The sequence below is a fragment of the Ictidomys tridecemlineatus genome, unplaced genomic scaffold, assembly GCF_052094955.1.
Source record: "Ictidomys tridecemlineatus isolate mIctTri1 unplaced genomic scaffold, mIctTri1.hap1 Scaffold_52, whole genome shotgun sequence".
Lineage (NCBI taxonomy): Eukaryota > Metazoa > Chordata > Mammalia > Rodentia > Sciuridae > Ictidomys > Ictidomys tridecemlineatus.
In genome coordinates, this window is record NW_027523416.1 from 1,702,297 (window position 1) to 1,728,336 (window position 26,040).

General features: G+C 40.1%; 1 long non-coding RNA gene across 1 annotated transcript in view; it reads left to right on the plus strand.

Moving 5' to 3' along the window:
- LOC144373893 (uncharacterized) overlaps positions 1–11,250 on the plus strand; it is a 34,026-nt gene extending 22,776 nt beyond the window's left edge. Inside the window, exon 3 of the long non-coding RNA XR_013433462.1 lies at positions 11,143–11,250. This is a non-coding gene — a long non-coding RNA (uncharacterized LOC144373893). The remainder of the gene's footprint in view (positions 1–11,142) is intronic.
- Positions 11,251–26,040: the final 14,790 nt, after the last annotated feature.

Genomic DNA, 26,040 nt, shown 5'->3' on the forward strand with positions numbered 1-26,040 from the left:
CCCTATTTATATCTCTTAGAGGTGGTGCAGGAGCTAAGGAAAAATATCTGAAAACATAATGAAAGATGCTCTTTGAATGCCACTATCTTTATCAATGAAGCAAATTGATGTTCTGTCATCCCTGCTCTCCTTTTAATAGAAGAAAAGTATGTATTTGGATGCAGAGCCCACATAGTTCCCTAAATATAAAATGAAAATGAAAACTCAGCTACAGGACGCATGTCCTTGAGAAGTAAACTGTACATTTAGCCATGTGCTATGGATAAGCCAAAGGCGCCATCAGAAATAGCTTTTAAGCTTTAGCATGGAGTGGTCATCTCACTGTAAAAGACCTAGCAAGGAGAAAATAGGGAGTTTCTATGAAAACATTTTGAAATATAAGTTCAAATATTTGATTATGTTTGAATGAGCAGAAAAAAAATGTAAAAGTGCTATCTTATTAATGATTTATATTCTGTGTATGATTTACATGTCTTCAGATACAGTTAATGTTTCTTGTGCTTTAAGCCAGGTTACAAGGACACTGAAAGGCCCCTGTCTATATAAGTATTTCCTTTTCTCATTACTACAGGGAAAAGAAATACTACTTACTGACTTTTGAAGTGGATTTATGGAAGCAGAAAGTCTTTCATTCTGCTATTAGAAAAAAAGTTAAAGTATATCCTTTTTCTGAGAAGACTTAAGATCATGTATACCACAAATAAAATCAAGAAGCAATTCATATATATTCGTCATGTACAAACTATACAGCCATGCCCCACAACTCCAGGAGATACCCAATATGAATGGTGACCCTGGAGTTGGGCCAACATGAGTTCTAGTCTCTGAAGAGGCTCCAGACAGAAACATCTTTTTCTAAGAGGGAAACTGACTGTGAGCATAGAGGCCTTTGAGGTTTCTGTCCTTGGTTGTCCTCTATTGTGTGCACCCCCCACCTTCCACCCTACCCACCACACCTTTCCTGATTCTGGTCTCTGATTCTCAGTGCCTATGATAGTTCTATTTTTTTGTATGAAGACTGAGGTTTGGTTTAAGCTTTTTTTCTCATTTCTTAGTGACATCTGCACTCAAAAGTTTTTTTTTTCTCCTGTAGTATTTCTTAACCCATGTGTTATCAGCAGATTATAGAGTTAGAAAAGTGACCTCCTCAGTGTCCCAGAGTAGATGGAAAGGGCCTTAGGTGGTTAGAATTCCATCAAGGATGATGACCTCCAAATATTCTTGGCCTCTAGTAGAATGAATTATTATTAATAAAATTATAAGAATTAATAAAATATTTTATGTGTGCCATTTTCTGAAAAAGATTGGGTGGCATGTATTTATCTTCCCATATAAAGATGCTTAACAATGGCTCTACTTTATGTTAGGGAATGCTTTAATTTTCTTATTAGAGAGAAGTACATATGCTAACAATAGAAACTACATGAAAATTAAAAACCCTTGGTGCTAGGGTTGTGGCTCAGTGGTACAGCGCTTGCCTAGCGTGTGTAAGGCACTGCATTGGATCCTTAGTACCACATAAAAATATATAAATAAAAATAGAGGTTCACCCACAACTTAAAGGTACATACAGGGTTTTTTTTTTAAGTTGTGTACCTTTATTTCAGATATCATTTCTCTCTTTCTTCTTTTTTTTTTTTTTTTTTTGTCAATTAGACCTTGAAATAGCTTAGACTTTTAAAGATAGAGCTTAGGGCTGGGCTTGTGGCTCAGTGGTAAAGTGCTTGCCTAGCATGTGTGAGGCACTGGGTTCAATCCTCAGGACCACATAAAAATAAATAAATAAAATAAAGGTCTATCAACAACTAAAAAAATATTAAAACAAACAAAAAAAGATAGAGCTTAAAGTTCTCTTATCTAAAATAAAATAAATTCACTCTAATTAAAGAAACAATCTTCAAAGGAGTATATGATTTCTGGTTGAAGCTATGGTAGAGTAATGAGTTTTAGCCTTAACTCTCCTGCCAGAGACAACTCTAAAATTCAACAAAGTATAGGAAGCATCTGTTTCTAGCACTGGACAATATATAGTACCAAAATGTGGTGCTGGAGAGAAGGGAAGCATAAAAATGAGTTTTACATCAACTCTGGCTTTTTGCCTGGGGGGAACTTTGCAAATTGTAGGGGCAGTGGAGCCCAAACAAAGAGCAGCAGATTTATGGGATAGAGGGAACAAATTGTAATTTAGGCTGCTGGGGTGGCTTGAGTTTGCAGGCAGGAAACTGTAGAGGGGAATGAGTTATGCCGAAAAAGAGTTTCAGAAGCTGAGTGGATATCCCAGAGTTCATCAGTGATGGGGGGTGCTGGAGTTCTGGTCAAGCAGAGTAGAAAAATGAGGAATGCTGAACACTCCAGGCATCCAATTGAGAACCCAGAAAAGTCAACCATAGATATAGTGCTACCTTAGACCCACCCTAACAAAGACTAAAAAAACAAGCCTTGTTAGGTCAATCTTTTAAAAAAAAACAAAAAAAACATTTTTTTAGTTGTAGATGGAAACAATACCTTTATTTTGTTCTATTTATTTTTATGTGATGCTGAGGAACGAACCCAGTGCCTCACACATTCCAGATGAATGCAATACCACTGAGCCACAACCCCAGCCCCTAAGTCAATCTTATCTGAAAGCAACTTTTCCATAGTAACAAAACTCAATACCCTCACAAGAAAGACAACAAAATCCAGTCTCTGAACAAGGTAGCCAGGTGTTGAGAGCGTGTAATCACACATGACTAGATCAAAGAAGAAGCAGGAAAATGTGACGTATGATATGGGTAGCTTGTAAAAGACATGGCATCAATACTTGCTTCAGTTAATATTGGCATAGCCAAGCTGGGCACAGTGGTGCATACCTGTAGTCCCAGCTATTTGGGAGGCTGAGGCAGGAGGATTGGTTGCTTGAGTCCAGGAGTTTGAGGCAGCCTGGGCAACATTGTGAGACTGTCTCAAGAAAAAACAAAAAAAAAACCAAAAAACTGGCATGGCTAACAGGAAGTGTGCTTACTTTTGATGTGTTACCCACCTAGTTTTTTGTTAACTATTTTTATAATATGTCAAATGGAAGTCCAGGATGTGGTGGCACTGGGCAGGCAGGCAGGATGGATTCAAACTAAAAAGCTTCTTCTTAGCAAAATAATCAATCAGTGAGGTGAATAGAGAGCCTACAGAATGGGAGCAAATCTTTACCACAAGCACATCAGATAGAGCCCTAATCTCTAGGATATATAAGGCACTCAAAAACGCCCCCCCCCCAAAAATAAATAACCCAATCAATAAATGGGCTAAGGAACTGAACAGACACTTCTCAGAAGATGATAATACAATCAATCAACAAATATATGAAAAAATGTTCAACATCTCTAGCAATTAGAGAAATGCAAATCAAAACTACTCTTAAGACTTCATCTCACTCCAATCAGAATGGCAGCTATTAAGAATACAAACAATAAGTGTTGGCAAGGATGTGGGAGAAAGGCACACTCATACATTGCTGGTGGAACTGTAAATTAGTGCAGCCAATATGGAAAGCAGTATGGAAATTCCTTAGAAAACTTGTAATTGAACCACCATTTGACCCAGTTATCCCACTCCTGGGTTTATACCCAAAGGTGTTCCAGACTTATTGAATCCTAATTGGCATTTTTACAAGATCCCCAAATGAGAAGTATGCACATTCTTTCTTTCTTTCTTAAAAATAGCCTACTACAGTGATGCAGCTACATCAGTGTTCATAGCAGCACAATTCACAATAGCTAAATTGTGGAACCAACCTAGATGCCCTTCAGTAGATGAATGGGATAAAAAAAAAATGTGGTGTATATACACAATGGAATATTACTCGGGATTAAAAGAGAGTAAAATCATGGCATTTGCAGGTAAGTGGATGAAGTTGGAGAATATAATGCTAAGTGAAGCAAGCCAATCCCAAAAAAACAAAAGCCAAATGTTTTCTTTGACATGAGGATGCTGACTCATAATGGCGATGGGGACAGTGGGAGGAATGGAGGAACTTTAGATAAAGCAAAGGGGAGGGAGGGGAAGGGAGGGAGCAAGGGGGTAGAAATGATGGTGGAATGAGTTAGACATCATTACCCTAAGTACATGTATGAAGACATGAATGGTGTGACTCTACTTTGTGTATAATCAGTGACTTGAGAAATTGTGCTCTATATGTGTAATATGAAATGAATTGCATTCTGCCATCATGTATAACAAATTAGAATAAATAAATAATTTAATTTAACATATGTCAAATGGATAAATCAGATGTCAGTATAGAAAAGCATATCAATTGTTGTCCAATAAGAAGCTAGGATTTTTTATAAGAAGTTGAACCCTGGATCATGACTTCTTATTATTACAAGAGTGAATCACTGCCTATGCCTCAGTCATCCCTGTGTGTTGCCATTTGGAATGTGGTATTTTCCTGAATGGACTTGTCTTTAAGACTGTGTCCCTGAACTTCCCTCCTTAACACTCCTTAACCAGAGCTCTTTTTTCCAGTTACCTCATAAACCATGATGTGGACGAGCCTGCTTTAATAACTGACTTATGGGGGTATGGAAGTTCTAAACAGCAATGCCAGCCCCAGCCATACAGCATAATTGCATCTCTTGGGGAAGGTGTTAACAAGCAGAAGCACAGCAGAGTGCTCCTGGGCTTCAGCTTCTGTGGAGCATTTGCTCAACATGGCACCCCCCCCAGCTTCATACAGAAGGCGTTCATTAGTAAATATTAAACAGTATTTTCCATACTGCTGGTGGATGCTGAGGGTGCGAGGATCCCTTGAGGCAATCTGAAGCTCACTTAACAGCCACGATAAAATTTTTCAACACTCACTTTCTCCTCAAATGATATCTCAGTCATCGAGGAAGGTCATGAAAGGTAGCTGTGCTGGGTCCTTCTAGGAAATTGGCCCTAAGGAGAGTGGGGACAACTGACCACCCAAAGAAGTAACTGAGCAGAGTACATTTGACTTTCATTTAGGCTAGGTGGTGAACCCATTCTTATCTTTTCTTAGTTTGGGCTTGACATTTCCATCTTTTGGACTCAAAAAAGATAGGTCCTTTTGGGGGTACTTTTTAAAGTTTTTATCACAATTATGAACAAATAACAAATTCAGTACAGATCAGCAGGTAACCCTGACTGTATAGAAGAAGCTTACTTTGCCTTTTCCTTTTCAACTTGACCTTACTTTTACTGTTTCTTTTTTTAATATTTATTTTTTTAGTTGTAGTTGGACATAATACCTTTATTCCATTCATTTATTTTTTTTATGTGGTGCTGAGGATGAAACCCAGGGCCCCCTGCGCATGCTAGGTGAGCGCTCTACTGCTGAGCCATAATCCCAGCCCCACTTTTACTGTTTGAATATGGGAAAATGTAGAATAACAGTCTGGGGGAAGTTTGGGCCATTCATGTACTCATCCATTCAGCCAGCATCTTGTCAGAACTGGTATGTCCCAGGCACTGTACAAGTTATTAAATGGATATAAAGGTATGAGAATAAGATCCTTGTTTTCAAGGAGCTTTCTTTTATTTATTTATTTTTCTTTTTGGTACCAGGGATTGAACCCAGCAGTGCTTAACTACTGAGCCACATCCCCAACCCTTTTTATTTTTTTTATTTTGAAATAGGGTCTCATTGACTTCTTAAGGCCTTGCTAAGTTGCTGAGGCTGGCTTTGAACTTGCCATCTTTCTGCCTCAGCCTTAGAATTGCGGGGATTACAGGTGTGCACCAGCTTGCCCAGCTAAGGAGTTTACCCTTTTTAATACCTTTGCTACACCAAGTATGGTACACAGAGCAGCAGTATTGTCATTGCTTGGGAAACTCTTAGAAATGCTGAATCTCAGACGTGTTCCAGACTTATTGAATCCTAATTGGCATTTTTACAAGATCCCCAAATGAGAAGTATGCACATTAACGTTTGAGCAGCACTGATCTAAATCGAACCTATTCATAACTTGCACGTTGGAAAGACCTAGGGACTGTTAAAAGCACTGATTTCCTTCACTTCTCACCCCCCCCGCCCTGCCCCCCACCAATTGTGATTTTAATTGGTGTGGGGTCTCGCTTAGGCATTGGAATTTTTAAAACTTCCTAGGTGATTTTAAAAGTGCAGCCAGGTTTCATAGTTACTTATCTAATATATTGCTCTGCACTCTTGACAAAACAGCCCATGATGAGGGTTGTGGCTCATTCTTTTAGCCAATTTACTATCCAGGTGATAAGTTTGTCTCTTCTCAAAATTAGAAGTGTCTAGCTTAGAGGTAAACATACCAGGCTTCACTGGTGACTCCTAGCACATTTGGCCCTCACCATGCCGACAGGTTATCTGTAAAGGAGTTCTCTCAGCTGGTCCCTATTGCAATAGCTGTATCGAGCACTGAAGTGCTTCAGCCAGGTTACCTGGGGCAGTGCTGGCAGGATTGTACAGACTGTGGCACAATGTTGAAGTCTAGGCATGGCCTCCTCCTTCAGACACACCCAGGCCTTGGCATTCCTCCCCTCAGCCCCTCTCAAAGTGTTTGAGTTGCTGCCAGGGGCTAGAATTGGCTTCCCTAAGGCAGCAAGGAGTAGAAATGGCCCACCAGTACCCAAAGATGGCACTGGACCACATGACAAATGCATAGGAGCTTAATAAAAAAGCTTTCCTGACCACATCATCCCTCAGGGACTCTGGGGCCAATCCATGTAATTCCAGTAATGACAATAGCAACAATCAGCAGTTGTGTCCTTCTCTACACCTTGCAGTGATTTTCATGGGTATGAAAAAAAGTGAGATCCAGAGAATTTTCATCTCTGGCAATGGTTTAAGTACCCCATGGCCAACATTTGTATTCTTCCTTCTCTGAGTTCAGGCAAAATAAGCAATGGCTACCTTGTGCCATAGTGAGTCCTCCCTTAAGCTAGAAGAGAGTAGATAACCTAAGATAGTGCTGAACATAGAGGTTAGATGATAGCACACCTAAGGCTCTGTTAATGTATTCCTTTAAAGGAAAAACAGCATTTGTATTTTATAAGGAAGAATATTTTCTTTTATTCTAATATCTGCCTGGTGATGAGACATACACAAACCATTTTGGCTATTGTGAGGACTTGATCATGGAAGAGTGAACACTCTGTCAGAAATATAATTTCTTTCCATACTCTTAACTCTCGATAAGACTCCAGGTCTGTTTTCTTTTGCTTTCAATAGAGCTTATTTCTAGACATTATTTTTTTTCCAGAAGCTTTCGTCTGCCTGCTGCTCTTTAATTCATTTCTACCTCCTGCTTCATTCTAATAGCATCCCAGGATTGGAAAGAAATAATTGTATGTTGGCCACACTACCTCTCTCCTCAGGGGTCACCTACTGCCTCATAGACCCCTTTCACTCAACAACTGCTTTGGCGGTATCCACTTTCACCCTGGTGACATTCTGGCCTCACAAATCATTGGCCACTCATTCCTCCATTCTTCCCTTTGTTTTATTCATGGGTGCCATCTTGCCTCACACCTCATGTCACTATTCAGTAGACATTTGGGGGCTGCCTTTGCTCTAAACCCCAGTTCTTGAATGACATGGGTTCCCACCCTCCCACTTTCCTTCCCTCTCATTCAGTGATCCTGCCCTTGACTTTCTCATTGCCTCTGTTCTTGGTGTCCTTCTCTTCCTGGCTGCCTGGCTTCTCTTGGTTCACTTGTTTTTTAAATCTAACTTGACACTCCTGTGGTGTTTCCATGCCATTTTGATTCACTGCATCTGCCTATGAGGCTCCGATCTTGGGAGCCCCCGCAAGGACATGATGATTTTCTTTCCACCCTGGATTCCTGTCTTATTCTGTATATTTTAGGCCCTTGAGAAATAAATTGAATTTGCTGGTAGTTTACACTTCTGGAAGAACAGCCCTTAGATGAATAATTCTCTCTTCATCTCTGCCATCAAAAGCCTTGTTCCTTTGTTTGGTTTAAGAGGAGTTACATTTGCTTCTTATTATGCTGTCAAAATCATTCCTGTTTCTCTTAAATTAGCTTCTATTGCTGAGATTTTCTGTAAATCTTCTATTGCATTGGTTTTTCTGTAAATCTATCCCACTCCAGGCATCCCAACCCCGTGCCTGGTTTTTGTCCTGTACCAGCTTTTCTCTTTGGCTGCTCTTAGTATTCTCAACCACACTGACAGTTTTCTTTTTTGACTGTGCTTATCTCATCCATGGGCCTTGTGTTTATTCTTATACTAATCAGAACAATTAGACATATTGTATTCTCTCTTTGTGCTTTCCCTCTGTTGCTTTGAATTACAGCAGTGATTAGCACTGTTAGTGTTTTCCTCAAGGAGCAGAGTATAGAAGAGCCATCCAAGCCAGTCATCGCTAATGGGAGATATGATGAATATAATGTGCTTATGGACACTTTTCCCCTGTAGATATGCATAAGTTCACAAGTTACTCTGCTAAGGTTCCTGCTTATTAAAATTTTCTTTATTGTTTTTCTCACACATGAAGCAAAATGGTTCTTGGGCTATTGTTTGCATAAGGCTGAGGTGAAGCATAGCTTTGCATCATTTAGAAAGGTAGCACTAAACAATATTTGCATGCCTTTGTGGACATTGTATCAGGTGATCCAAAATGATTGTGGAGGAAGGTCCAGTCCTTACATAAGCAAACCCTTCTCACACGAGAAGATTTAAGATTATTCAAAAAGCTGTTACTGACAGCTTTTCTTTTGATACCACAACATTTGGTTAATACCTGTTCCCCAAAAGAATCCTGCAGAATATTGTGTGTCTGTCTCTCATACATCTCTAAGCTCCTAGGGGGTAGGACCATGTTTTCTGCATGTTTAATGTTCAGTACGTACAGAACTTGAACATATTTTGCACTTATTAGATATTTGTAGAATTAAAAATCATGAAGTGCAAATTAGCATAGTGCTGAATGTTAGAGAAAAGAAGGCATTCATGATAGTCACTTTCCTAAAAGTGAGTTTCAAGTTGGGTTTTGAAGATAACAAAGACACATGCAGAAAGAGGAGGGGGAAAAATGTGCCAGAATTTTCTAGATTGAAAGATTTAATTTCTAAGGATTAAGGGTAAAGAAATTCCACTCCTCCCTGCCTCCTTTATAAGTTTTTCTAGAATCATTGATGGCATTTGTCAGAACCTTAGAAGCCAACAAATTATGCCAGGTATGGGGCACATGCCATAATTCCAGCAACTCAGGAGGCTAAGGCAGGAGGATTGCAAGTTTGAGGCCAGACTTGGCAATTTAGTAAGACCCTAAGCAACTTTGCAAGACCTTGTCTCAAAATAAAAATGACTTGGGTATGGCTCAATGGGAAGCACCCCTGGGTTCAATCCTCAGTATCATAAAAACCCCACCAAATCCTGCCATTACCACTTCTGTTTGTAGATCCCTTCTTTGGGCACTCATGCTAGATTGTTTAGGGGGTAATGTAACAACGACAGGACCATATTGTTTTCTAGATTTATTGTCATTTTTTTTCTAGAAAAATAAGCATTCTCTCATTTAGAAGTTTTTTGAACTCTTGTTCTGGGTAAATTTGAAATTGTTGCTCCAACTGTGATTTGTTTTGAGTATTGGTTAGGACTACAATTTACAGTGTGTCACAAAGGATTAATCTCTAACATCTGCATGCTTTTCTAAGGCGTTAATTTATCTTTGTAACATACCTCTGGGAGAGGGGAAGATGGATCATGATTTACTTCTAGAAGACATCTTGTCCAAATATTCAAATATTGGACTGCTGGAGATTATAGATCTCAGAAAGAATCTTCGTTGATTTTTATTTATTATATGGTATATTGTGTGAAGGACTGAGGGTGTATTGGTGAAACAAATCAGATGTATAACTCACCTTGCTGGAATTCTGATCTAGCGAAGTGCAAATGTACCATATATAAGCCCTGGTACACTTGGAGCCTACAACTGATGCTTGAGCCCTCCTGGTCTCTTCCTCAACACATCAGTCCATGGGCCCTGAGCATGATGTCCTCTCTTTCTTGATTAATTATCTTCTTGTTTCACATGTAACTTTAAAATGACTGTGCTGCCAGTTTTTTTGTTTGTTTGTTTGTTTGTTTTTGGAAAGCCTTCATTTGTTTTGGGCTTCAGCTAGAAGTTGTTGATCACAAGTCTGAGTGAGGCTTGGGTTTTAACTCAAGAACTCTGGACTTGACAGTTGGGTGTGTATTATACACATACTGTGGAGGAAGAAATGCCCAAGGGAGGAAGTTTATAGTTGGCCAGGTGAGTCCTGGATTGGGTGTTAGAAGTAGAATTGAACCCCGAGCACCCAGTGGATGAATGCAAAATATATTAAAATGAATTGGTTTCCATCCAATTGAAAAGGAAAAAAAACTATAAGTAGCTTTGTGTGCTGAGGTTAAGTGCTTAGGAGAACCATGGGGCCATTAGGTTTAGGATGGAAGCTTGAAGAAGCTTAGGGTTTTTCCAGTCTTGTTCCTGGTCCTCTATCTAGCACCTGGCTCAGTAGTGCCTGATGTAGTAGGTGCTCAAGAAACATTCAATAAATGAAAGAAGAGAATAGAAATTATTGAAAGCAGGTTTGATCAGGAAGAATAACTAGGTTTATTTATTCATTTAGTAAGCAAATGTTGAGTTCTGTAAGGGGAATAAAGGGCTTTTCATGGTGACAACTGTGCTCCACCAACATCAAAAGGAGAAGGTGAAGGAGAGCAGCATGTTAATGAGTTTGTATGAAGTGATTTTTTTCTTATGCTTGGCTTACTGTTGCAAAGCCCTTTTTAATTCTGACAAGCTTAGTAACAAGTTATCCAAAAGAAGACATTTTTGCACAAGATATTTTCTAAGCTTCCTTTGCAGTTAATAAAATACTTTTATTTCAGTAAACTTAAAAAGAAGCCCATACATCTCCTCCCATCTATAAGAAAAAAATTTTAAAAATACTTCATGATTCAGGGTATCTAAAAGCAACATTGGGCTTTGAGTCCCTGATGGAAGCTCTACTCTGACTTTGGGGTTGTGCTGACTTAATAACCATTGTTACATTGATATCAGCATCAAGAAGAGGGCTTCTGTTCTCCCATGAAAGGATGGAAGACCTCTCTGGAGCATGCTTGCCCCCATTTCTCACTCTTCCCTGCCTTGTTTCTAGGACTGCATCGATGTTGGCTGGTGGGAAGGAGAGCTCAATGGCAGATGAGGCGTGTTCCCTGATAACTTCGTGAAGTTACTTCCACCGGACTTTGACAAGGAGGGGAATGTAAGTCTCCATGGCTTTGATCTCAGTGCACCATACACTGTCAGAATTGTGGCTTCCTGTCATGGGACTTGGGATATAGGATTGAGACCGTTTGGTATAATGTTAAAGAGCACTGGCATTTGAATGTTTGATGGGCTTGGGTTCTAAGCCCTTGGCTGCCTATACCTATAACAAGTCTATTTTAGAACTCAGCTACTACCTTGGTGATAGTGATCCCAATTCCATAGTTTCATGTATAAATAGGATAATGTGTGTAAGGCACTTAGCACAGTACCTGGCACATTTGAGTGCCCAAATAAACTGTGAGGACCATGGGTGCTCGGTTTGGTAAGTGTACTGCATGCATCCTGCATGGTACGTTCCTTGAGGGTAGTGAAGTAACCAATATTATGCAAATGGCTGACACATTATGAAGCTAAGGATGCAGAGCAAGACCTACAAATCTTCCTATACTGTATATGCATGTTTGTGTACACATATCCATATGTGTGCATATACACCTCTCATTTATGTTTTTCTTTGTGGGAACCCATTTGATGATGCTGCTGTTCAAACAAGCCAGTCCATTTTTGTTGCCTTATTCCACATGTTGTTTTTCTCTTCCAATGATGTAACAAGAAATGTTGAAAAGCTAGAAGCACCCTACAGTATATGGAGGAATGGCAATTTGGTCTTATCGATCCTGTTCTATACCTCAGGGTTCTTTGCTCAGGCTTTTATGTGACCTCTGCCCACCTCTCCTGGCTAGAATCCTCTTCATGCCCATGGGGGCCCTGTTACTGAACCAGGCTGAACCTGACTTTGACATATCACCATTCTAGTAGAACTGAGGTGAGGTACAGTAAGGTTAGCTACAATATTGGTAAATTGGTTGCCAAGGATACTAAATCATCATTTCATGATGAAAGTGCTACTTAGATGAATGAACATAATTGTTTAAGAAGTGAGATAGTGCTGGCATCTGCCAAGATTGTACCCTGTAGATTATTAAATGGGTTTGAAGTCTAAAGCCTAAAGGCTTTTCAATAGCTTGCTTTCTTGTATTGTTTGGGTGAAGAGTGTTCTATTCTACACTTGCTATTCTCTCTTGGAATCTGAGTTTGGGTTCTGCATAATATGGATTCAGCTTCCTAATATTTTCTAAGTCCTTGACACTTGAAGTCAAATTCATGGACCAGCAACATCAGCATCACCTGGGAGCTTGTTAGAGCTGCTCAGGCCCTATCTTAGGTCTGATGCATTAGAATCAACATTTTTCACAAAATTCTTAGGTGATCTGTTTGCATATTACATTTTGGGAAATGTAGGTATGGAAGCAGATATCTAAGTGATGACAATCCCACCTTCCACTTTCCCCCATATTTTAGGAGAGAATTCATATATCAAAGAACTCATCATTCAGTAAGGATATTGTCCATCAGGCAAAATCGCTTGAAACATTTTTACTAATGACTAGCAATGTTGGATTGTCACTTGACAGAAAAATTGATTACTGAGAAAAACAGATCCTAAACACTTATAATGACTGGATATGAAATGTTTTAGGATAACAGGACCCCAAAATGAGATTTAGAAAATATTTATAGAGTATAGTGGTTGTGACTCTAGGCTATGCCATCAGATAGACCTGAGTTCAAATCTGTCCCCTGCCACTTATTTGTTCTATAGCTATGGCCAAGTTTTTGAACAGCTCTAAGCCTCACTATTTTCATCCATAAAATAATGGGAATATTCATACTTACCTTACTGAATAGTTGAGAAGACTGAGTGAGATGATGTATATGAATTCCTCAGCACAGTGTCTGTTAATGCACCCTGCAGATTAAGCATTCCAGTCACATACTTACTATTGCCACAAGAGTGGCAAAAGACTCCAACCAGAATTGTGAAGTAATGTTATAAGGCCGATTCTGGGACTCTGGTTCTTTTTGCATCAGCTGATCAAATCAGCCCTGTTAACTTGGTATCTTGCTTACCTTCCCTGGGAATCTAGCTACATCTAAAACTTGTACTCAACAGTCGTTAAAAAAGACAGCCAGTGAGGTATAAAACACACTTATAGAGATAAGCAAGAACAGGGTGACATAATCTTCATGTTACTTCGCATATATTTTCTGGATCTGCTGCTTTACAATTCTGTTTTCATTTTGTTCAACATTTAACAAGTCCTTTCCTGGGCTGGCTATCATGGCTGTTGATTGGAAGTAAAGCATACTCATGACTGCTGCTCGATTGGGCTTAGTTTGGCTGCAAATCTGGTATTGAAAGACACAGATGCCTGCCAGAGCTTTCTGAAAGGATACTCATGGTAGCCAGAATGAGTGGAGGCCAGGGACCATCTAGGCTGCCTCTCCTTCTTGCCCATGTTTGTGAGGCTACTAAAAGCCAGCTATGTCCTAAAGCACTGGGATACCAAAACCTTCATATAACTTTGAAGGAGAGCACATTGGCCAAGGAATCTTAGCAAGCCAGGTGTGGCGGCACACGCCTGTAATCCCAGCGGCTCAGGAGGCTGGGAGGATTGCAAGTTCTAAGCCTGCCTCAACAATTTAGTGAGGCCCTAAACAACTCAGCAAGACTCTGTCTCCAAATAAAATATTAAAAAGGGCTGGGGATGGCATTCTATGGTCATGTACCCCTGGGTTCAATCTCTAGTATAAATTAAAAAAGGAGTCTTAGCAAGCTCGCTATCCTGCTAGATAGACATTTGCTGCCTTATTGGTTCTGATTGAGCCAATATGGTTCACTTTTTTAAATATGAAAGATAAAATTGCATATTTACCATGTACAACATAGTGTTTTAAGCACAGTGGGATTCAAGCAAGCATAGATTGAAAATCTTCAAAAACTTTCCATCTGTACTGAACATGTATACACTTTTAAAATTGTCCTTCCCTAAAAATATAGTACAACAACTATACTACATGGCACCTATATTGTGTTAATTGTTTAAAAAAAGATTAAGATGATTTAAGGTATACAGGAGGATGTGCTTGGGTTATATGCAAATTCTATAACATTTTATATAAGGAACTTGAACATCAGTGGATTTTGGTATCCTCAAGGGGTCCTGAAACCAATCTCCCACAGATTCCAAGCAATGACTGACTGTATGTATACATTGTGAATGTATACACGACTAAATCTAGTTAATTAACATGCATTGTTTGTCTAGTTATCATTTTTATAGTGATAAGTGGTATGACTAAGGTAAAATCTGGATCTGTTTTTAAGCCAATGAGCAAGTGTGCAGTTGCCTCCACTGTGGCCCCTGACTTTTAGTTGCTGTTCTTATTTTAGTGGGGCAATAAATTCACTTAGGTGAGATGGAATCCACAGTGTACATTTTTAGAAGCTCTGTGTTACATAAGCTATTAAGGGAAGCACTTTCACCGGGAGAGTGAAGTTGTCAGTGATGAGTGGACTTAGCTCAGCTTGCTTGTTGGGGCATGTATGCTTTTTAGAGCCCCATGGGCCTTTCTCTAACCCTACACAAACAGCTACCACCTCCTTGATAAGTCTTTTAACCTTGTCCCCATGAAGCAGAAAACCCAATTTTAGGGAAACAATAGTCATACCTGTCAGATAAAGTAAAACCTACCGCTGAAAAGTATTGAATAATATGACACTTAGCTTTGAAAAAATTCAAAGTATAACATCCTTTTTCATCCCCTTTGGCCTATAAAACCAGCCAACCAGCTTTGTGTTAGTTGTTATGCCAGCCTTCATTGCTGTACCCTGAGCATTGGTGAGGTGGTGACAATGTGATTAGAGATGGGGCTGTCATTTGCTGAGTTGATGGTGTAAATATGATTAGAATCATTAACATGAAGGCACTATGTGAATGACAGAGTCTAAAACATTCTGCCACTGGTTTCAGCAGATGTCATCTTGTCTTGCCAGTGGCTGGGGCTATAATCACTCACCCAGAAAAGAGGACAGTCTGTGATGATTAGGGTCAACAGAAGCAAATGGCATTTCTTTAATAGCAGATCTTTTGACTCAGTAGGTATCACCAAGTATAATGACGAGGCTGGATATTTTTTGCAGGGACGTGGATTCTGTTGGTTACCACGAAGCCTTCTGGAATTCCTCATGGTCTTTCTTCCTGAGAGCACTCAGCAGGTTCTCTCTCTAGGGTGACATACGCTTGGGGCTTTAGCTCAAGATATTCTGGGAGAGCACCCATTGATCTCTTGATGCATATTTTAGAGCAATTATGTAACCTATTTATGAGAGAACCTAGATTCAATGGCTGTCTGTTTATTTTGAACTTTGAAAGTAAAATTAAACATCATATTGGATAAATTTAATATTCTGAGTTCTAATGAAGTGACATGTGTGTCCTGTCATTGTTACTGAAGGATAACGGGGAACTTGACTCTCAAGAAAAACAAAAACAACTTCTCACTGTTGTTAGAAAAAGAAAATATGAAATATATATTCCTATAGGTAGTGTTTTAAGAAAGTCTCAGGCCATGACTCTTGTAAGGAAAACAGGTCAGATCATCAGAAGTGGAATTACTGTGCCAGCATGCATTGATTGGGAGGGCTTTTCAGAGTTTGTGCCATGTTACAAATGGGCATTGCTAAGGTGCCCCTAGGTGTTTCCCTAGTGAATATCCCCACAGTGGAGGGTCTGCCTCTCAGCTATAAGGACTGTACCTACAATTGTGATGCAGGCTATAAGCCTTCAAACCATAACAAGACCCGAGATGTCCATCATCTGGAGCATGTGGGTCTGCATTCCCTGAGCATTCACCCTCTATGGGCCTGATTCCTTAAGAATCAGGTTTTGGCACTGGGGCTCAGTGGTAAAGCACTTGCCTAGCACATGTGAGGCACTGGGTTCGATCCTCAGCTCCACATAAATAAATAAAATAAAGATATTGTGTCCATCTACAACTAAAACAATTTAAATAAAAAGAATCAAGTTTCATCAGAAACTACACTTTGTCCTGCAGGGCAAGAAATCAAAATGAGGGGCTGGGGTTGTGACTCAGTGGTAGAGTGCTGGTCTTGCATGTGTGAGGCACTGGGTTCGATCCTCAGCACCATGTAAAAATATAAAAAGGTATATTGTCCATATATAATTTAAAAATTTTAAAAAAGAAATCAAAATGAGAGGAGTTAGTTGTTCTTGCAAAGTACCTGGCGGGTATCACTTAAGACCCTCCTCACACACCAGAAGGAAAAGGTTTGCCAAGGAAGCCATATGTATTCTTAGCTAAGCCCAGCTTCAGCTACTCTATTTTTCTGCATTCTTTTAATTGACTGGATCCTTTCTATTCATATCAGTCACCAGACACATTGTAACATCATTAATTAGATTTCCGACTTTCCCATTTACAGTTGTATGCCAATCTAGCCTTTTAAAATTATTCTAGATCATCCAGCAGCACTTTTGCAGGTTCCAAACTTTACAGGAAAAAAAAAAACAAGCCAACCCTTGCTGGCTACCCACAATGGCTAATCTGTCGTAGGTGAGTTTTGCTGCTTTAACTCTGTCCACCTTCTCTTTACCAAGTTCTCAGGAGGCCCCTGACTTTTTGCTCTGATCTTCTGACAACCTCGTTTATAAAATCTGCTTTTAGCCAAAATTTTCTTTGTTCCTTGTCATGTTCTTTAGCCTTTTGAAATCTACTGTAGTTCTTTCTAATTTTTAAAGATGCCCAGTAAATTATTTAAAAAGAGATAAATGTGTACTACCAATAAGCAGCCTTAGTGAAATAATCCACCTGCAACATTATCTTGCACATTTAATTTTCTGAGCGGTCTCACATGCAGAGGAATAAGGCTTGTCAATGCATTAATGTCACCCATATACGGCCTGTTGATACAATACCTGTGGGCTTTCCCTAGGTCACCCAGGTGATGCTTCCTCTCTCTTTTCTGATGATACTTGTAGCCTGTATTCTTCCAGTTGAGCATCTCACTCAATATAAGCACCTGAAGTGCTTATCTCGGATCACTCAGTCTGAACTGTAATCTCTTTGAAGGCAGGGCCCACATACCAAGAGTCCCCTTTATGGGGCCTAACAGCATGCACAGAACATGGTTGGCAGTCAGGACCCCCTTGTTCTCTGATCTTATGGTGGCAAGGCATACCAGCTCTTCTTTCTGCCCCTCTTCTCCTTCTTGCTGCTCCCTCTTATACTCATATAAAAGAGGAAGAAGAATGAATGGAGGATTGGGGGCAGCTGGGCTCCTGTCCTATTCCCCTTCCAAGATGAAGGGGATCCAGGCCCTTTATTCCAGACAAAGGATCTGGGCATATAATTGAGGCATCACTTCTGGGGTGGGATGGATGGAGTGAAGGAGTCAAGGGGATGAACTGAGAGAGTATTTTAGGGGAAACAGAACACCCAAGTCTAGCTAACCACCCAATAGACCATCAATTTGGATGCACCCAGCCAAGAGGGAAACCATGGATATAGACTATAAGGCTAGAAGCTGAGGGCAGGAAACAATAGAGAGACCCTCTAAAGAGCAGGTGGTACAGTGGTTCCTAGGAATCTCCTATGCAGGTGACAGGGAAGGTGTTGCTGGGACTCTAAAGGGTGCATAGGGACAGTTATACACACTGTCATTACTCCAAGCGTAGCCCTAGCTGCACTCTTCAAAAGTGTGGCTGTTCCTCCAGGGGCAAGGAGGAAAGGGCAGGGCGGGCGCCTCCCATGTGTTCTAGAATTGTGAAGCGTGCCCTGGTCAGGAATCGTGTACTTGTGTCTCTCCTCCAGCCTCCAGATAACTTTGCTCAGTGCATTGTAGGGCTTCCCAAGGCCCTGAGTTGCTCTAAATCAAGCTGAGGTTTTCTTCCAGAACCTTATATTTCCCTGAGGAAACCCCCTGCTATGATTTGAATATGGTTCATTCCCACCCAAACTTATGTTGGGGCTCAGTCCCTAACATAACAGTGTTGAGAAGAGGTAGGTTTTTAAAGAGATAGTTAGGTCATGGGGATACCACCCTAATGAATGGATTAATGCATTTCTGGAGAGACTGGGTTACTTCTCTTGAGACTAGTTTCATTCTCACAAGAATAGATTGTTACAAACAAGCCAGCCACAGTCCCTTGATCTCTCTTGTACACATGCTCTTTGCCTGCCTTTGCTTCCCCATCTACTTTCTGCCACAAGTTGAAGCAGCATGAAGCCCTCATCAGAAGCTAAGTATATGCTGGCATCATGCACTTAGACTTCCAGAACCTCGAGCCACAATAAACCTCTTGTTTTTATGAATTTCCCAGTCTCAAGGATTCTATTATAGCAATAGTAAACAGACTGAGATATCGCATAAAGTGTACCCAGTCATCAGGGTATATTTCTCTGGTTATTTTCATCAGAGCACATCTTGGGGGCTGGAGGTCTGAAGGCAAACTGGCTCAGATTAGAATTTCTTCCTGGGAGAGCAGTTGAGCCAGCTGATGAACTCTTACTTAGAGCTGGCAGTCTTGTCAAACAAAGGGCAGAGTCAGTTCTGTAATCCTTTAGCAGGAAGCAAAGCTTGCCTTCCTGTCATCCTTCCTTCCTGGTGGTATAATGGTACCAAAAAAGTCAAATTTAGATACTTTGTCCTTTGAAGGATAATGTTGGTGTCTCCATCCAAGCCAACAACTCCATATGCAGGCAGATGTGCACACGCACACACTTAGGTCTATGTGCCCTGCGTACATGAAGACCATGAAAGGCATTCAACTCTCTCAGAAATCAGGAAATGTTGGCTCATTGCTTTTGTTAATAACATTTTCATTTTGGCTCTTTTTAAATGAATTTCCACAGTCTGAACATTGAGGGATTAGTCTAGGCCCCCTGTGGTTACCACCTAGCTGTTGTCACAGCCCCTCTGGGCCTCGATTTTCTCAGCTGTAAGGAGACTCCTCTGATGACTTGTGGCTCTAACATCCATTGCTTTTTTTTATTATTTTTATTTTAGTTGTAAGTGGATACAATACCTTTATTTTATTTTTATGTGGTGCTTAGGATAGATCCCAGAGCCTCATGTGTGCTAGGCGAGCACTCTACTGCTGAGCCACAACGCCAGCCCTATTGCTTTTTTTTAAGCACTGAGAATTGAGCCAGCCAAAGATACCTGAGCTTGGGGCTGGGCATTTTATTTTCACCCTGGAGGGAGGGATACAAAAATAAATAGAACACGTGCCTCTAAAAATTCAGGACTTTAAATCCTCAGGTATTAGTTAATATCTTGTGGCTGTCAAACTCCATAGGGGCACCTTGGCCTACTGCGCAACCTGGAGAACTCCCAGTCCTGCTCTTTTATTCAGCCACAATTGGACATTTTGAGAAAAATCAACCCAGCAATCTCCTCATGTCTTTTTCTTTGACAATCATGAACTCCTGTGGTATATTTTTTTTACCATCACATTTTTTTTTAGAAATTTACCCAGTCTCCCTTCTCAGTTCTTACTGCCCTGTCTTCTGGCTGGATTTTTTTTTTAAAGTAGGCCCATGTGCAATGCACTATGACTCTTTTGGGGGCTGTTCTAGAACTACATGGGCCCTTGGCTCTGAATTTTGTTTAGAGTTGCCTTAAAAGATGTCTTATTTGAGCCAGGTACTGTGGTGCTCTCTTATAATCCCAGTGGCTAGGGAGGCTAAGGCAGGAGGATTGGGAGTTCAAAGCCAGCCTCAGCAATTTAGCAAGACTCTAAGTAACTCAGCGAGACACTGTCTCTAAATAAAATACAAAAATAAGGACTGGGGATGTGGCTCAGTGGTTAAAAAAAAAGTATTATTTAGAAATGGAGCATCTTTTCTCATCTAAAGAAACATAAAGACTGTTGAGATTGGTGGAACCAGAGAAAGTGAAGTCATTCAAGAGAAGAAAAGAAAAAAAGAAAATTCCCCTCTGCTAATAAGTTAGCAAAGGAAGCACCTGACCAGTGCTGATCCAGTATGGTAGATGCAAGACAGCTCACAAACTTTCCCTTTCTTTCAAAAGGGAACCACCTTCATGATGGCCGCTGCTCCAGACACAAACACACACCTCTGCCTCCTCCCTTTCCACATCCATACAGGGACCACACTTTTCATACATTGCCTGTTAATGCAACATTTTCTGTCTTCCCTCCCCACCTCCCTTCTTCCTTCTCTCCCTCTCCCCACCCCCTGCTGTGCTCTGTCACATTTTATGTATCTGCTACATGCCAAGCTAGTACAACATTAAGGGATGTATTTTTCTTTGCCCAGTAATCTTGGAAAATACTATGACTTGTAATTGTCTTTGTTTTTTTTTTTTTTAATTTGGGGCCATGTGGTTTGAGGTAAGGTTGCTGGGGTAATGTCCTCCACTAGAAGAAACTCATGTGAAATTGGTTATAGAAAGTTTCAGACCAACAAGGAGTGACCAAGACATCCAGGGGTAGGCGTTGTTGGGATTTAACTGGAAAGAATTAGGCCACAGGGTGTTGGCAGTTTCATGAATAAGAAATTACTCTGATTCTGAGGTACAGGAAGGTTAATTGGCAGAGTTTCAGTGATGACTTCATTAAGTAAACATACATCTGTCCCCAGTATAATTTACATAAAGACAGAGAAGGGAGGAAAGAAAAGGAAGGAGTTGGTGGAGAGCTGGAAGGGACTGACACAGGGGATAGAGGAGTGGTAAACCCTGAGCCAGAAACCCATTCCCAAATCCATACACTCAGTAGAGGGCCTGTATGCAAGGGGAGGTGGCCCTTAGAGCAGCTTGCCTTCTTTTTTTTTTTTTTTTTTTGATACTGGGATTGAACCCAGAGATACTTTACCACTGAACTACATAGGAAGCCCTTTTTATTTTGAGACAGGGTCTCACTAAATTGCTTAGGGACTGGGTAAGTTGCCAAGGCTGCCTCAAACTTGCAATCTTCCTGCCTCAGCCTCCCAAGTTGCCGAGATTATAGGCATATGCCACTGCACCCAGCAGCAGCCTGCTTTTTTATGATAAAAGTTTGTCAGTACTCATATAGACAATACAGAAAAACATTAAGAAAGAAACACATGTATATACTCATAATTTTACTAGTCAGAGGTCACCACTTTAAATTTATTGCTTTCTAGTCTTTTTCTGTAAAGGTTGTAGCATGGTAAGCTCATACTGTAGCTGCAATTTGATACCCATTTTGTCTGGCAGGATGAATCTCTCATGCTGGTTAAGAACATGTTGCGGGTCAGATAGCCTTGGGCCTGACTCCCATCTCCTGCCTCACTTGATAGCCTGGTGACCTTGGGAAATGCCTTTATATATCTAAGCCTCAATTATTTCAATGGCAGAATGGGCATACTAATATCACCACCTCATAGAGTTTTTGTAAGGATTAAATAAAGTCAGAAATTACTCCTTCTGTTTGTGAAATCACTTCCTCCTAAGAAAAAGAATATTAATTCAGCATTTATAGATGAGAGAGAACAGTTTGGTAAGGTTGCTTGCCTAGTGTCCACAGCTAAGGATGGCAAGAGATTCGTAGTGACAGATATTAGAATCCCCACCTCTTGCCTACCATGCTATACTGTTTAACTCAGAGGAAAATGGCTGGCTCACCCAGCTACTGAAAAGCAGTGCTGAAAATTTACTGAATCCAGAACCTATATGCTATGATAGCCCCCCAAAAATTCCTGTAGGTCTGCTATTGTCTGAGTTTTACTTAAAACCATTTCTTCCTGTGGCCCTGTACTACATTTAGTACTGGTGAGTCAGAGCCAGGACTGGGCATGTGTGTTTGCTGGTCCCTGTGGTAATGACACAGTAATATGTTTTCAAAGACCAGAAGAGTCTCTGGAGCTTTCTTAGAATCACAAATATATGATGCCCAGAGAAAGTGAGGAGAGGAGGTATCAACAGCAATATGGATCATGTGTTCCAACGCTCCCCATTCCTATCTATCCTTAATGATTTTAACATTGAGATGGTTTTACCTTGCCCTTGGCCCTCACCCTTTTGCCCTTGGCATAACTAAGATGATACCCTTGCCGGATTCCCCAACTACTTATTAATTCACCAAGTTGAGCCCATCCATCTCCCTTCTACAGTCAATCCTGGATGACAAGGAAATGCCTGGCTATCTGGAACCAGATCAGGAATAAATGCCATTGATTACAGTTGATTATATTGTTGCCTCCATCACCTACAGAGTGACAGTGTGTGAGAGATAAATAAATAGTAGCCAATTTGCAAAACAAAACAAAAAACCTCTATTCCAGTTTATCACATGTGACATGGTACATCTGATCCATGAGGGACCTCAAAAATGGTCTGCCAGCCTCAGCATAGAAACGGGTAAAAGAAGGTATAGAACCTGAACTGGCTGCAGCAGACCCTCAGCCAACATTTTGTTGAGATCTCTCACCGGCAGCAGATCTGATTTTTTTGTCTTCATAGTGACTCTCTTCAAATCACTTAGTTATTCAGCAGATTAAATCTTAATTGCAAATGTGGTTTCAGCGTAGGAGTACCATTGTGCTTGCTGGTTTCAGGCCATTTTTGCTGACCTGTACTTTTCCAGAAGGCTGTTACAAATTTAGAAAGGGGGAAATAGTGTTTCATTTGTCGATCAGAATTTTATTATGCCAAATGAATTTATTCTAGTATTTGTTTAGAGGTGCCAAATCTGACATCCCTGGAGAGAGAATTGCTCATTTTTTTGTTTTTGGAGAGATTCTCCAAATTGCCCACACTGTGCATAGAAAATATTGTCTGTGGTCCTTCTGTGAGAGGACAATTTACCAACAGTCTTATCTGGTCTAATTTTGATTATTTTTTCAGAGACCCAAGAAACCACCACCTCCGTCTGCTCCTGTCATCAAACAAGGTGCAGGTAATAAATATACCTTTCAATTCAATAAAATAAAGTTACACATCTTTCTTTTGCATATATTCAAATTGTCCATGGTAGAACTCAAGATTCCTGGATTCAAATGCCACAGATTGCCACATTGGGAAATTATGATTTGGTCTCAGCAGGCAGGTTTCAAATATACTGCTGCTTTTCCTAAACAAACAAACTAAAATCACTAAAACATGTCCCTGATACTGTGCAAAAATGGGAACTCCCCAAGAGAATGGTCAAAAGAACTTCAAAATAAATGAGTTTTGTGTTTTGTTTTTAATAAACTCCTTTTGAAGAAAGAACCTAATATTGTCCTGCTTCCCCTGTGCCTAATGGAGAGAGTCAGCCTAGGGAAGATTGTTTCCCATGGGCCATAGTGTCATTGCACACATATGGCCTTGCTGGATTTTCAGTGTCTGTCCTCTGTGGTTAACCAAAATTTGTACTTCCCTCACTTATCCATCCCCCAACAAAATGATGGTTGTTTTTAGCCGTGAATACTTTTAATTCCCCGTTCTTTTTTAAACTTGAAGAGTCTAATTCACTTTTTCTGTATAATTCAGATATTAAGATTGAATAATATAGCAAGAATTGATGTTATTAGACTTTTGGTAACTCATTGCACATGAGATTTTCATACATAAAGAGAATAGTTCATATTTCCCAACAGAACTCCTCTTTAAAATTGTTACAGTAAATTATGGGGAGAAATTCCTCCATGAGTAACTAGCTAGGTAAGTGGCATTTTAAAAAGTAACAACTAAAACAGAATAGTAGGGGTATTTTTAGTTCTATAAACTCACAGTTATGATATTTCCATAGCATTTAAAGTATGAGTAAATTTCCAGATTGTTTATACATTTATTAAGAATTTTTTAAAATGATTTTTGACCCACCAAGTTGGGGAGAAAAAATTAACTTGACCCCAGATTCCTTTGCCGTTCCCTCAGGCATAATTGAGAATTACAGAGATTAAGCCCTGAAATGGGATGTTAATTACATCTCCTGCTTGGCCTTCATCTGTGCTGGCATTGAACAGTTCCATTTTGCCACCTAGTGGTTCTGGCTATATAAATATTTTATTGTGTTGAGATTAAAACAGGCTATTTATGTGTTTTTCTCTGAGAACCCTTTCTCCTGGAGGCCTTGGTAACCACTGGAGACTAAGGAGATAGATCAAGTGGTCCACAGCTAAGGCAGCCTAGAATGTAGTTAACTAAGATTGGATTCTTCAAGATGGTCCAATTGTTGATTTTTTCTGTATCTCTAAGAATGACAGTGAACTTCTTCATTAGCATTAGGAGACTACATTGGTAGCATGGTAGGCAAATTCTTATCCTTTTGAAACAATTTCACCAATATTGTGAAGGGACTCTGGAGGGGCAAAGCAAAATGGCATTTCATCTTCCTAGACTACTTCTGCTAATTTATGAAGGATCTTGGGAACTGATTTGAGGTTAGGAGGTAGAGAGTTATTAAAGGGATTCAGATGAAGTATGTGTTCAGTAGATTCTTCCTTGTAGGTCCTGGAATTTCTACCATTGTACTACACTCCCAGAACCTTTTATTATTATTTTTTTAATTTTAAGACAGGATTCTCTCTAAGTTGCCTGGGCTGGCCTTGAACTTGTGATCCTCCTTCCTCAGCCTCCTGAGTAACTGGGATTATAAGCATGTGCCATAGCAACCAGTTGTGAATATTTTTTAAGGTTCTCTTGGCCTCAGAGGCTGTGTAATTGAGATTTTAATACCAAGCACCATTTTAGAGCTGGTCATGTGAAAAGGCTGTCAGGCACTCAACCATGTCTATAAATAAGAGAAATATTTTTGATTGGTTTGTGCTCTAGTTATTTCTGAAGTTCTCTTATATGCCTGAGGCTAATGGCACCAGTAAGGCTAATGGCACACATGGTCTTTATTTTACTTTCTGTGGTGCTCAGGTAAGGGAGCAACTGCAGTCTGCATGGGTAAAGATGAAATGCAAAGTGGTGCATTTAGGAAAATGTAATACTTGAGAGATTCAGCAGAAAGAGAAGAGATGTAGAGAGAAGCAATGTAACATCTCTGCACATCCTTCAACTTAAAATTTTGTTGTAGGTACTACTGCTGTATTACAAGCCACTCCAATTTTAGTGGCAGAAAATAAGAATCTTCTTATGCTCACAGATACTGTGGGTCAAGAATGTGAATGGGGTATGGCCTGCATGACTGTTCCATCAGGTCTGGGCCTCAGTTGGAAAAGCTGGACTAGCTGAGGCTGGAGGATCCACCTGGAAGTTGGCTACTTCACTCACATATCTGGCTTCCCATGGCAGGGGTACCTGGAAGACTGGGCTCAGCTGAGCTTGTAAGCCATATCTACGTATGGCTTCTGCAGGATAGTTGTCTTCTTACATGGAGACAGACTAGTATTCTAACAAAGTATTAGCTACATGGACTTTTATGAGTTGCTTTGGAAATTACATAGTATCACTTCAACCACTGGCCAAAGCAGTTACAAACCTGTCCACATTCCTGGAAAAGAGATATAGATCTCGCCTCTTAATGGGAGGTTTATCAAACAATTCCAAGCCATGTTTTAAAACTACTACAAGATGGAATCCAGTTCCCTGTGAAATCACTTATTATTATAGAGCACAATATCCAGTGACCCCTTATTTTTGAATTTTGATGAGTGACTCTATATGTTCCCCATCCCTACTTAGTGACTATTTTTATGCCTAAGGAAGCCAGGTTTAAATATCAGAAAATGTTAGTGGTGTTCTTATGAATAGAGAATGTATAGGCAAGCAAACATAATGAAATGGGCTAGAAATGACTTTTGCTCTGTTTCTAAGCAACTCATGTTAGCCAAGTTATGCCAGCATCCACTCAAGAGGAAAAAAATCAATTGACTTTCCTATACCTGATAAATACTGAAATGCTGGTGTGTCTTATAAATGAATAGAGAAAATATTTTCTGATAA